The following is a 13,708-nucleotide window of genomic DNA, read 5'->3' on the forward strand; positions in this document are numbered from 1 at the left end:
AACATAAAAAAACCCAATGATCTATGTCTCACTACTGCTTCATTTTAGATTTTGAAATGATTAACACAATATAAACCAATGAAAAATTATTGCATAAATGAAAAACCTAAAAAGAGTTTTAATTAAAAAGATTATGGCGGTTACCAAAAAAAATTCATAATTTTTTAAACAACCACATATGTAGTTTCTCAAATAATCCCCACATTTAAAGATTGTCCAAGTACTCACTGACAGTAAACCAAAAATTATTTCAAAGATATGTTTTTCCAGATATGTAAAAATTACTTTTTAATGAATCACTAAATGCAGATTTACTTCAGATTAGTGGAGACAATCTTCAATTCTATCTTCAATTTATGCATCAAGAAGTTTCTAAAACATAACTTAAATATAAGAAACTATGAAGTAGTCTTTATATCATGTATGTTAAAAGACACTAGTGTAAGCTTTGTATTTGTTTTTTTAGCAGAACATAAATGTTTGCTTCAAAAATATAACACTGTTGTGTAACAGTGTAGCTGCATCTTCAAAAACACACATTTTTGAAACAATAACTTGTATCTGTTAGAGGGGTTATAAATTGGTGTAACCTCCGTGGAGGGTGATTTAGAAATAGCTATGAAAATTAGAAGTCTCTGACCTTATAATTACAGTCTTAGGAAATTATACTGTAAATATACCTGCATGCATGTGAAATTATATAGATATAACTTAAACACATACACACACACACACACACAAACAAATATCCCTGACATATTTTTAAAATAGCAAAATGTCAATACCAACCTAAATGTCCATCAATTAGGGACTTGTTAAATTACATTATTGTACATGCATACAGTGGTATTACTAAATAGCTATTAAAAAGGAAGAAAGAAGAAAAAGACAAAAACAAAAACAAAATGTACTGATACAGAAAGATGTCCAAGTTATAATGATAAGTGAAAATAGCAAGGTCCTGGTTTACTATTCATAGAGGGTGGGGAAATAAGAGTGAAGAAGAATACATATATAGACATATAGAGACAGAGAGTGTAGTATTTGCTCTTACATGCATATAACATTTCTAGAAAGACACACAATAAACCAACAATAGAGATTAATGGTTTCCCATAAAGATAATGTAATAATTTTGGGTGGTATTCCAAATCATAGTCTCAGTATCGGATAATATAACCAAAAGAATATTAGAGAGAAAAAATAACTTAAGTTTCTGTAATTATTGAAAACAATAAAATTAGGTATTATACTTGTATTCAGTCCAGTGGTTCTCAAATGCTGGTATACACCGGAATCACCTGGAGGTTTTATTAAAACACAGATTACTGGACGCCAGAGTTTCTAATCAACAGGTCTGGAAAAAGAGACTAAGAATTTGCTTTTCTTAACAGTCCCCAGATAAAGCTGAGCTACTAGTCCAGGGACCACAGTTGCAGATCTGTTCTAGATCAAAATTGTTTGTAAAATTGTACATAAAAACCCACCTGCTAGCAATACTGTTGTAATGTTATAACATTATACAAATAATCTTGCTATTACCAATATATTTAGATAATAATGCTTGTTTTCTCAAAACTTAAGAAGTCTGGGTAGTAGGGGTGGATGATGACTTAGATTATTCTAAACAAGGTGAAGTAAAGCGGGAGAGGAGATAAGGAATTTAGCTCTGTTTTACTTTTTAAACTTAACCTCCCATCTCCTACTTCTGCCACTAGATGGAAACCAGTACAATGATAAGCTGTCAAATTGCAGATATAAATTGAAAAAATAGTAAAGTAAACTGGTGGAAATTATGTCACATGGTATTACTTGCAAAAGAACATATAGCTCTGGGTCGCTATACTGACATTAACTGTAGAATAAATATATTTATTATTCAATTAATTAAGTGTATGTGCCATTAGTCATTGGCCTATAAGCCATATTAACTTCAAACAGGGGTGTTCTGGGTTTAATCATGATCCCTCAAAATTCATATGTTTAAGTTCTAACCCCCTAGTACTGCAATGTAACTTTTATTTGGAGGTAGTGCCTCAAGTTGGAAATCAAGTGAAAATGACATCATTAAGGTGGGACTTAATGTAATATGACTGGTGTTCTTACAGAAGGGGAAATTTAAATACATACAGAGGGGAGATGACGTGAAGACACAGGAAGAGGACGGCCAGCTATAAGCTGAAGAGAGGGGCGTGGAACCCATCCATCCTGCACGGCCCTCCGAGGAGCCAACCCCGCCAATACCTTCATTTCAGGCTTCTGGCCTCCAAAACTGAGACAATGCGTTTCTCTTGTTTTAGCCGCTCAGTTTGTGATTCTTTGTTATGGCAGTGCTGGCAAATCCCCACGAGAGCTGTTTTATTTGCCTTTTTTTCACTTTAAAAGTTTGCATGACTACTATAGGCAACATATTGTGTCAAGTGCTGAGACCACAAAAATGAGTATTTGCCTTCAAGGAGCTTTCAGTCTAATGGTTTATTACTTAGGAAGGCATAACTATCCATTAGTCATTAATAAGATTTCAGCAGTTTTTCCAGAGTTTATTGATGTTTGATTCAATGAGTCACCAACAAAGGAGACACAGAGACATCAACACTGAATTCAAAATGAATTCATTTCTATTGCCACCACCCTAGTGACAGCATTACTTGCTGCCTAGTCTTTAGCACAACTTTCTAACTGGTCTCTCTCTCTCCAACCCATTGTACGCACTGCTGGCAGCACCCTTCCTAACAGCACACTTCATGTACTTTCCCTGATCAAAATGTTTCAATAAGTATCTTAAAAGGACATTCATTTTTTTCCCTATTCAAGTTATAGTCAATCATACCTCCTGATACATGTATATAACTTCAAATTACCTAAAGCCACTGATTTAGTTCACACTTAGAAAACTGAAATGTCTTTAAAAGAATAAGCAATTATTTACAATGAACAGAAAGAGTAGCAACAACATAGAGTATCATTTAATACACCTGTGCTTAACAATCCCCTCTCAAATAATCTTATTAAGTCCAGCTCAGGGCTAATTATCTCAAAGTTTGAAGTAATGAGAGTACAAATTGAGAGTTGTCCTTAATTTGTGGATGCTTCATAAAACACCCGTGGCTATCGAGGAAATCCTATCTCTAGATTCCAAAACTTACATGTAAACTTCTTATGGGAAGCTTATGTCTTATACAGCTTGGTTTTATATTGTGCACTGGGCTTACAAACATGCCCTCAATCACAAATGAAAACGTAACTTTGAATTTCTTGCCATACTATTATCCAACGTCTCAACTACTGAATTAACATTTTTATACATATTTGTTTTATCTTTATAAAAATTAATAGCATTCAATTGCCAGGGGAAAATAACTGTTAGCACTAAATTTCCTGTAGAATTTATCCTCCCTTTTTCTTTCCTCTCAACAGAATTCAGTTAAATAGTTTAGGAATCCAAACAGGCAGCGGATATTCCTCTTTTATCTCACAAGCAAATAAATTCACCCAGTAAATAAATTTCACATCTTCAAAAATTATTAAAGAGAAAGAGTATTTCTTGGCTTCTTAGAATACAAAATCCTCTACTGTCATTCTGTCCTGCAGGGCCTGGGGAGAACATCTCTTATTAGTCCCACAATTAAGTGATTCAGCAACCAGCCACAGCTTCTTTGCCTTTTAACAGTTCCAATCACTAGCAGATCTAGGTGTAATCAACAGCAGCAGGGGGCTTTAGGAAGCAAAACAAAACAAAAACAGTAGGAATCTTTACAAGAATACAGTAAGTGATACAAGGAAACATTACAGGCTATTTTCATCCAAATTCATCTAAGATATTAGAGTCTGGTTTGATAATCAGAAGTGAAATACGCAGGACAACTTTGGAATATCTGAAAATGGAACAAATTTGAAACAGTTAATATTAAAGGATAAAATGAAAGGGGACAGTTTTCAGAATGAATCATTTCGGTCCCTGAAGGGTCATTACTTCTGTCTTGGGGATTTGGCAATCAGTTAGCTGATAAACTAAAGCCCTCCTTACCTGCTACTGCTCCCACGCCTAACCCATTTCATACCATATACTTATAAAACTAAAGCGTCTCAGAGAGTAACTGGCAATACTCTTACTCCTCTTAAGAAACATTTAAAATTTTACCAGCAACATCAGGGCAGTCTTAAAATGTAATTTAGCAAAATGTTCTCATTTATTTCATTTTCCTAGTTTTGATTCCCCAGCCTAGAGTATATGGATGGTAGTTAAATGCTATGACTGGTGCCACTTAATAGCATGCAGGTAGCACAGTGATTTATTTACATGAAAATCAAGAGCCAATGGTAGTATGATGTGATGACTACAAATTTTAACTCTACAAAAATTCACAAATGGAAATGTTACCATAGTAACAACCTGATCACACTGCACGTGAGGATAGCTGATTTCATGATATAATTCTATAGCTGTTTACTGCAATATGTGCAATGAGACATCTATGAAACCTTAATTCTTCTATTTCCTCACTGCTGGGAAGAACAAGATGTGAGGAACGCGGCTGACCGGCTTACAATCTTGTCAAGTTTTTCTTTTACTTCTTTTCCATTTTTCAAAACAAAAAAACATTAAAAAAGTATATTGGCTAAGATTTAAAACATTTAACTGTAGAACTCAGTATAGGACATATTCCAACCTAGAGTGTTAGAATTCACACAGCAGAAAACAAGTGTGCCTAGTGGTGATCATTTCTCTTTCTGAAAACACTTCCAAAGTTATTCAGTACTACCTACACTGCTTTTACCTCAAAAAAGCAGTGTTTTGTATTTCAAATCCAAAAAGAAATTTCAAAAAAAAACTGTGCATCCTCTATTCAGTATGTACATTAAGGAAAATGTTAATAAAAATACTAGCCATCATTATCAGTAAATCAACATTTGCCTTGAAAAAGTGGTTTTCATAAGAATATTTCTAGATTCTTTGTAACTATTGTTGAAGGAAGAAAATACATTAAAAATAAACATGGTATGGAAAAGAATAGAAGATGTTGATGATAAATTTGTCCCTCTGTGTAACAAGTCACTTTAAGATTAAAGCTATGAATATAAAAAAAATTTACACTGAAAAATAGTACAGCCATTCATTTATCTGGGTTGATATCATAAAGGATATATATGCATTAAAGTATAGTACATAGATTTAAAAAATTCACTTTCTCAGCTCACTGAAGTATAAATTTTTAGGTAAATCCCAAAGGACTTCCCAAATACTTTTTAATTATTCTAAATAATTATTTTAGACAGTCATAATTCTAATAACTTTGGTCATCAATTTTAAACCATTTCAAAGAATGTGTTATTTTTGTAATACTTCTAACAGGTGTAAATTTCTTTCCACATCTGATTTGTACTGTTTGACCTAAACAAAAGCAGGTATCTCTACTCATTTTTCTACCAGTGATGTACACTACTACGAGTCATGAAAATCTAAAAACAAGACCTTTTAAATTTTAATGGTTTTTCCCCATGATAAATAAACAGACAAAAATAGATATTAACAGTTAATTGACTAGGAAAATAATTTTATAATTTTGTTTCAAGTACTAAAGAAAAATCACACTATAATTATTCAACAAATATGCAACAGGTTGTACTCTGCTCTCCCATAAAGATAGTGTTTTAATAAGAAACCATTTTCTAGTATCCTTTTGCTAAATGAATTGTCACATAAACATAGAATTCATTTATTTTACTTCCCAACCTCTACGGGTTTTGCCAATTCAATAGTCTATATGAAGGGGGATAACCTCCTTCATGTTATGTAGACTAAGTAATACTACGTAGACTAACATTTTGTTTATATGGGTAAATGATACATTATTATCAAATCAAATTTCTTAAATCCCTGCGTCTCTTCCCTTCTATGTGATTTGTAATTATTACTAAAGTATTTAATAGGAAAATTGTTGCTGCTATGAGGACATTTTAAAAGGCTAAGATTGAGGGTTAAAACTGGACCATTTAAAAATATTAATTTCCCCTTATCTTATTTATCTCTACATGCACTAAAAGTTTCCTTTAGAACTGTGATTCCACTGCTTATAATTTCAATTTATTAAATCACTCTGAAATAACACCAAACTGCTAAAAACGGCCATGTTCATCTGCATTGAAACACATCTATAAAAGTAACATAGAATTCAACAAATATTTAAAATTAAAAATGCAAGTGTACACACACAAAGTTAAAAAAAAAATAACCACAGAATGTCTCCTTCCATAGTCTTACCCACGGTCAAGGGGAAGAAGTGCTTTCATCTTTAATGCATAAGTCATGGCCACAATTAAAACTGTTATAAACCAGAAATTGTCACAAAATAACTTCCAACCTTTTACTCCAATATAAGTAATACATTTAGTACCTGAAGTAAAAAACAGAGCATTCAGCCTTCTGGAAATAGAATGAGAGATATTAAATAATATCCACCTGCTGTGATTAACTAAATTTAGTATTTGCCGTACAGTTAGACCACTGACATATCTGTGGACATCACCAAATATCACCTATATAGAAAGCTTTAAATAAAACCATCAGTCAACTGTCATTACTCTGACTTTTATAATGTGTCTGCAATAAGAAAGGACTGGAAATTCGCATCAATGTTCACATGAAACTGCCTAAAAACAACAAATGCAATATCTCAACTATTTTCCTCCCACATTCGTCCTTTAAAAATTTATTTTAAAAAGAAATTAAAACAATGAAAAAGAACTTCCAGTAGAAAGCTTTATTTTAGAAACAAATGAGGATTAAACAGTAACAGAAGCAGTAAGAGAGTGAGTGCACAAGCATGCACTCACACACACACTCTGCAGAAGATTTCCTCCCATGGCTACACCATTGCTGTGCAGACAACAAGCTAATTTGGGTTCCTATCATGCATCTGATCGGTCATACAGCAATACAAAACAGAAATAAGTAAAGACGACCATCTGCTTGTTAGCTGAAACTATAAAAGTATATCTTTTTAATAAACAATAAAATTAGTTTGACAGGGCAGAGACCACCTGAATAGAAAATCAAATATTTCATGTTATTTAAGGTGTATGTCTGCTGGCTATTAAAATACTCCTCTTTAATTTATTACAGCAACACACACAATACTCATGTCATCCTCATTTTCTAAATCAATAATCAGCACAGCATGCTTCATTAACAGTGACCAATCACAGATGAGCTGGGGATCTCATTTTACAACATGAGCATTCCTAAGACATAAACCATCTGCTACTTGTAGTAACAGAAAAATCAAATTAATCCATTCTTATCATGCATTCAGATTTTAAAGCAATTAAAGATGCTCTTAGTGTAATCGCAGCCACAGAAGTAGTTCTGTAATGAGGGAAGCAAACTCTTCACTGAACTTTCTGTCATTCTCAATACATTTGAAAACTTTACAAGCTTTCTGCACTCCAGTGGGCCATTGTTCTCTGAACACAGATGTTGAAAACAACAAGCAATTTTTATTAAACATTTAATCTTTGCACATTTGAAGGAGTTTAAATACTGAACAGTGATCAAAACATAAAACATATAAACAGCAAAAATAAATGCATAGTAAAATGAGGCACAATGTCTAGTTTAAACTTACAATGGTAAGAAATTCATAAATGAGGTTTTTCTGACTCCTAAACTCCTGCCCTTACCCCTTTTATTTTCCAACACAAATGGTATGTGTGGATATCATCTTCAACATCTGCAACACCTGAGCAGCGGAACGGGGAAGGTTTATTTCTGAATAGTATAGATTTGCGGTTTTCCTGTAACACTTTTTCCCTTACGCCGCCGTCTCTCATGTGAACACTATTATTCAGTAACTAAAATCTGAGTACAAAGAACACCAGTCCTTCCAAATGATTAACACAAGGACCTATAATCTTAAAAGGAAAAAAAGGGTAACAATCACAGAAATATCAAAGCAGCAAGCTTTTTAAAGCAAAGGAAGCAACTTGGAAGGGCAAAGCTCACTCCTGTTAAAACATCTCCAAACTCCCCAAAATTTAAGTTTCAAATATCGGAATTATGCCTCAACATTGGATTTCAAATCAAGAAATTTTAAAAATGTTTCAAAGAAGACCTAAAATAATATAGTTTCTGAATGAAATCAAACTATACACATCATCTTCCTTCCACAATAAAACAGTGTATTGAGGGATGAATAGGAGTTTGGGAGCTGAGGGAAAGAGCATTCTAAAGAAGTAGCAAACAGAAAGGCAAAGGATGAAGGAAAACATTCATTCCTGGAGCAGATACTAAAAATGCAGCACATGTCAGGCACTGTACTAGGCCCTGGGACACAGCACTAAACCAGATACCAGGACTGATCATTTAGAGCTTAAATCGTTGGCAGAAGAAAGACAATAAATAAATATAAAAACACCAGGTGGTACTGATGGCTATGATGAAAATAAAACCAGCTGATGGGCTGGCAAGACACTGGGGCAATTACAGACTGGTAATCAGGTACCTGAAAAGGTAACATCGAAATTGAGAGCTAAGTGACAGAGAGCAGTCCATTGCTGATGGGAGTCTAGAAAAATGTTATTCCAGTAAGAAGAAACAGGTTAGAAGTCTAAAGATAGAAATGAGTTTTAAGACAATTCCAAAGTTCCTTAGGCTAGAGAAACAGTGTCTCCTAACATTTAACATGGAATTTGTATTTTTCAGTGTTTTGGTTCACTATTAATGTTCTAGTTCCACAGAGTGCCTGGGGGACAGAAAATAAGCTTTGACTATACATACTCAGGGACGAACCCCAAACTGACTATCTGGTAAAATGTTCACTGATTACTGAATTAAGAGACTGAACACAAATATAACCTTGGACCATCATATTTGGGACAAGAGAGAGACAGGGTAAAAGACATGTGTCCCTGCTGCTATTGAAAAATTCTTCACAGTCACTGTTAAATACCAGTCAATACAAAAAGACCTGAACCAAAGTCATATGAATTTCCTTATCTTTAAAAATGCTCTTTGTACAACTACAATGAGATTCTACTTTTCACTTACCAGACTGTCAAAAATCCAAGTCTGACAATATAGACTAGCAATAATACTGGAAAAGAAGAGCATTTCCTCCCCACGTTGCTGGTAAGAGTAGAAAAAGGTACAATGCTAGGAAGGGGAATTTGGGGATATTTATTTAACAAAACTACCAATACATTTTCTATTGATCCAGAAAATCCACGTTGGAATTATTCCCACAAAAATACTGGGATAAATACATATATGCACATGTCCACAATCTCCAAAAATGAAAAGCAAATGTCCTAACTTTGATATAAACGCATTTGGTAACAAAAGTTGACTTTAATTACTATGAAACTACTTATACTCTTTATTTAGTCAACAATGTGATACTCATATATTTTCCATCAAGAATAGTAACTTGTTTATTTGGTGCTGCCTCCACTAAAAATGATCTGTATTTTGGAACATGCATCACATTAACAACTCCAAAATCCAAAAAATTCTGAATTCCAGAACACACCTAGTCTCCCTATGGATTTCAAATATGGAACTGAGGATCTGTACAAGCTTATTCATTACAATATTGTTTATAAAAGCAAAATGCTGGAAAAACCCTAAGTGCTCAACAGAAGTCGAATCAACTCTGGACAACTGCTCATTGGTGCCTTTAAATTCTATCAGCATCTATTCACTAAACACTCAGCCTATCATATAGGATCCAACCCTACAGGAGTACAAGTGTATTTGGTTAGAAAAGACTGAATAAAATAACCTAAAACTTAAACAATAGCTCAAGGACACTGTGAAGAGGTTATCAGTCAACAAAAATAGTCCTTAATCAAAGCCCATTACTTACCATTTCACGAATCCATTCTTTTTAAAACATCCCAAAACATATTTAATTTTTTTTTTAAAAAGAATCACAGTATGTTAGTTCATGGAGGAGTAATTTGGGAGCTCTCGTCAGTTTCACAGGCTGCCTACAGCCAATGGAATGGGTGGAGAAGCTCGCAGGGGCTGGGGCTAGTACATGTCCTTCAAGGGCAGTGAGACGGTACAAGGAAACAGGACTGGAGGCAGGAACTTGGACCCAAGAGGCTTATTTTGAACATACCCTGGTTGAGGAGAACCACAGAGATCCAGCTGCTCTTTTGTTCTCCTTTTTCTTTTGTTGTGTGATACTCAGAAACACATTCTAGAAAACCAACAAATGCTGACACATGAAGACACAGCTTCTTTATCCTCCCCCATCTTGGAGCACTTTTCTGCGCTTGGGTGTTAGTAAAAGCTTTACACAACTGGGGTCTGAGCTAAATCCGAAAAGGGCATGTAAGTTTTGGATGTTGGAAAACGCATCAACTTTCTTCAGAAAATCTTTCCATTTTACTGTCACTGACCCTTCCCTTATAAATAATACAGCCCTTCAGTTTTTCTCTTTATTTCAAATATTAAGTTGTGGTTTTTTTTACTAACTCAAGTTGATAATTACTGTATTACATTCAGCCATATGAAATTGCTGATATTTAAGTGTTTTCCCTATCTCCTCCCCAAAAAAGGCCATTTCCAATGGTTTAAAATTCATTTCCATTACTTATATTTTCATCATCATCTTCTCTTAATTACCGCTCATTACCCAGCTCAGTCTCTCCCTATCGCTTACCATGACATTACAATAGCTACAAGCCTGCCTCCCACCTCTGATTTCTTCCCCGCTCAACACCATCCTTACGTACTAATACCAGAGTTATCTCCATAGCACAGGGCTTGAGCATGACATGTCTGCTGCACACCTATCTCTCTCATCTCTAAAAGCTTATTAGAATGCAACTGATCATAGGTGACATTTTTAAAGGATAATCTTAAATCAGTTCTAATTTATCAAAAGGGTAACTCATTTTCAAATTTGATAATTTAATTATTTTTATTAACTAACTACATAGGCATATATTCCCTAAATGATTATTACAGGCTATAAAACTCCTTAAGAGCGAAAGATGACCATTATTTACTGCCCTTAGAACAATAATTTACATACAAAAAGTGAATTACGCTCAATGACCATTTCTATTACTTTAGTGACTATGAAACGTAGGAATAGGGTGAACAATTAAACAAGAACAAAAACATTTAAGACATTGGTTAACACCTACATAGGGAAAGTAAAAAAGTGTAGGAAAAGTCAAAGCAAATTTAAATGTCTATACTGCTACAAAACATGTCACACAACCTAAAATACCTTCCTCCTTCAACACAAAATAAAAAATAAAAAGTTGTTTGCTTAACATGAATGAAAAGCGTATTGTACATTGATAAATGTTTCAGTCTTTAGTCAAAGAGCAGGTGTGACTCTAACTACTCGTTGGTAACAAAACTAGATCGATGAGTGTAAATCAAGAATTGATTACAATAAAAGTTATGAAATTTCCAATGAAAAAAATTTAAAACAAGATAGCTATGAAACCTGTGTGTTTGGGAAAAGAAGAGTGGCGGGTCCTCTTTTCTCAGCTCCTTTGACACACATCACTTAAGTGACTTAACATTCCCATTTGGATGTAGTTAATCGATGGCATAAGAAGTTTGTGTGTCAATACATCACTCCTCTAAATAAAAAAACCAAAATTTAACGATGTGCTTCACTACTAATAAGCATTAAATTGGAGCTATATTTTGCTTGTGTTTCATGGCACCTTCCATTGGTGGTCACCTTTTGGCATTTTTTTTTGTATCTGAGCACAAGTGACAGCCATCACAAAACGAAAGAAATTAAAAGATAACATTTTATAATTTGTCAGGGCACAAATATCATACATTTAGGTAAATCAGACAAGGTGCAGATGCAGAGAAAGACATAGCCACATACCAAAACAAAACAGTCATCTTGAACTCCTAAGGATGGGTCAGTCCTGGCTTCCTAATTACTCAGCACAACGATATTATAAGAACTTTAGAAATTCCCATGATACAAATTTCTCTCTCTTGTGGATTAGAGTAATGCATTTATATGATTATAACAGCTGTTAAAAAGGAAAATTCAATTGAGTAAAATTTTAAAGATTTTTTTTGGCTTTATTCAACACATATGAATCAAACAGCATTCAATCTAACAGAAAGAAAGGAGCTCCAAAGAGCTGTACAAAATGAAAGACTTTTATAGGCAGAAGGGAGTGGGAACGATGAAGGTATACTAGGCAAAAAAGCAGTTATGGCAAGGTCACTTTCCTTTCAAGGATGACAGGAAGGAGTCTATCAGGCAGGTTACCTAACTAGTGTGACTAGGCAATTCCTGATTGACTGATTTAGGATTCCACTTTCAGGGGAGCTGAAACTGTAATTAAGTTAAATCTTGGTTGGTGACATGAGGCTTAGCATAAAAGACTCCATTTTGGCCCTGCTGTCTTGTTTTTAACACAGCCAAATTATTCTATCTATAAACATATTACCAGATTAGACTTTTTTCAAGAAACCTTGTTTTGCTAAATTCCATTTGAAAGTACCTTAACATATCAATAAATTATGACATTATAAGCAAAGAAAGTCAATGCTAACACTGAATCTTTAATAAAACCAAAATCTTACTCCCAAAGCCTCATAAGTTTTGCTCTCAGAATGATTTTGACAATCTATTTGTTTACTTAAATTGCAGTGTGAGTTCATGAAAAAAAAGGAACCTCTATGGAAAACACAAACATAACAGATTATAAAATATAAAATTATCACCTTAAATTACAATTTAACAATAATAATGGCCAAGACTGTCTGAATGGCATTTAGGAAAAACCACTGATTTAATAGCATACAGTCAATATCAAATGGACTTTTTGTTCAAAAGCTTTCAATGATCATACACAAAAGACAAAAAAAAAATTTGCATGGGAAATGGGTTTCAATGTAGTCAAACATCAACAGTCAAGAACTGGGATGAATTCATGTAGTTAAATACAGGGATTTTAAAATAACAGTCCCATAAGGAATTAATGGTTATGAACACCAGACTGAATGGGAATGAGGAAGATATGGAAAAGAGGGTATTTCTAGGCTTCAGGAATGGACAAACTTATTCTGTAAAGAGCCAGATGGTAAATATTTTAGGCTTCGTGGGTCTGCCTCTCTCTTAACTGCTCAACTCTGCTGTAAACTAAAGAGCATGGCTGTGTTACAATAAAACTTTATTGACGGACACTGAAATTTAAATTTTACATAAATGCTCATGTGTCATGAAATACCATTTTTCTTTGACTTTTTAAAAACATTTAGAAATGTAAAAGCCATTCTTGGATGGTGGGTTGTAGAAAAATGGATGGCTGGGCCAACTTCATCCATGAGCCAGATTTACGTCAACTCCTGTTCTAATTCATTTGTTTAATCACACTGTCATGCTTTTATCACAAAATAGAAACTAGACCCTTTCATCCCCCTCATTTTCCACACCTACATCCTAAACATTTTAGGATCCATCTCCTACTTTCTACCAACACTGTCTTAATTCAGAGTCATCATTTTTCACTTAGATAGCTGCCAAAAACAAAACATTAAAAAATACTCTGTGATCTTGATGCCTCCAGTGACGGTCGCACCTCCAATCCATCCTAAAAGACTAGAGCAATTTTTCTAAAATGCAAGCCTGCTCTTGTATTGGTGGCTCATCAGGTAGAGATACACAAATAAAAACAAAGCCAATTTGAAGAATACATTAATAAATTT

General features: G+C 34.0%; 1 protein-coding gene across 3 annotated transcripts in view; it reads right to left on the reverse strand.

The window, feature by feature from the left end:
* TBC1D5 (TBC1 domain family member 5) overlaps window positions 1-13,708 on the reverse strand; it is a 447,679-nt gene that overhangs the window by 407,762 nt on the left and 26,209 nt on the right. Inside the window, exon 1 of one of the 3 annotated variants that reach the window (XM_019629010.1) lies at window positions 7,681-7,766. The exons of the other annotated variants lie outside the window; for them this stretch is intronic. The gene's annotated coding sequence lies outside the window, so the exon portion shown is untranslated. Of the gene's footprint in view, window positions 1-7,680; window positions 7,767-13,708 lie in introns of those variants that run through there. 3 annotated transcript variants of the gene reach the window in all.

This window comes from Hipposideros armiger, unplaced genomic scaffold (assembly GCF_001890085.2).
Source record: "Hipposideros armiger isolate ML-2016 unplaced genomic scaffold, ASM189008v1 scaffold_823, whole genome shotgun sequence".
Classification (NCBI taxonomy): Eukaryota; Metazoa; Chordata; class Mammalia; order Chiroptera; family Hipposideridae; genus Hipposideros; species Hipposideros armiger.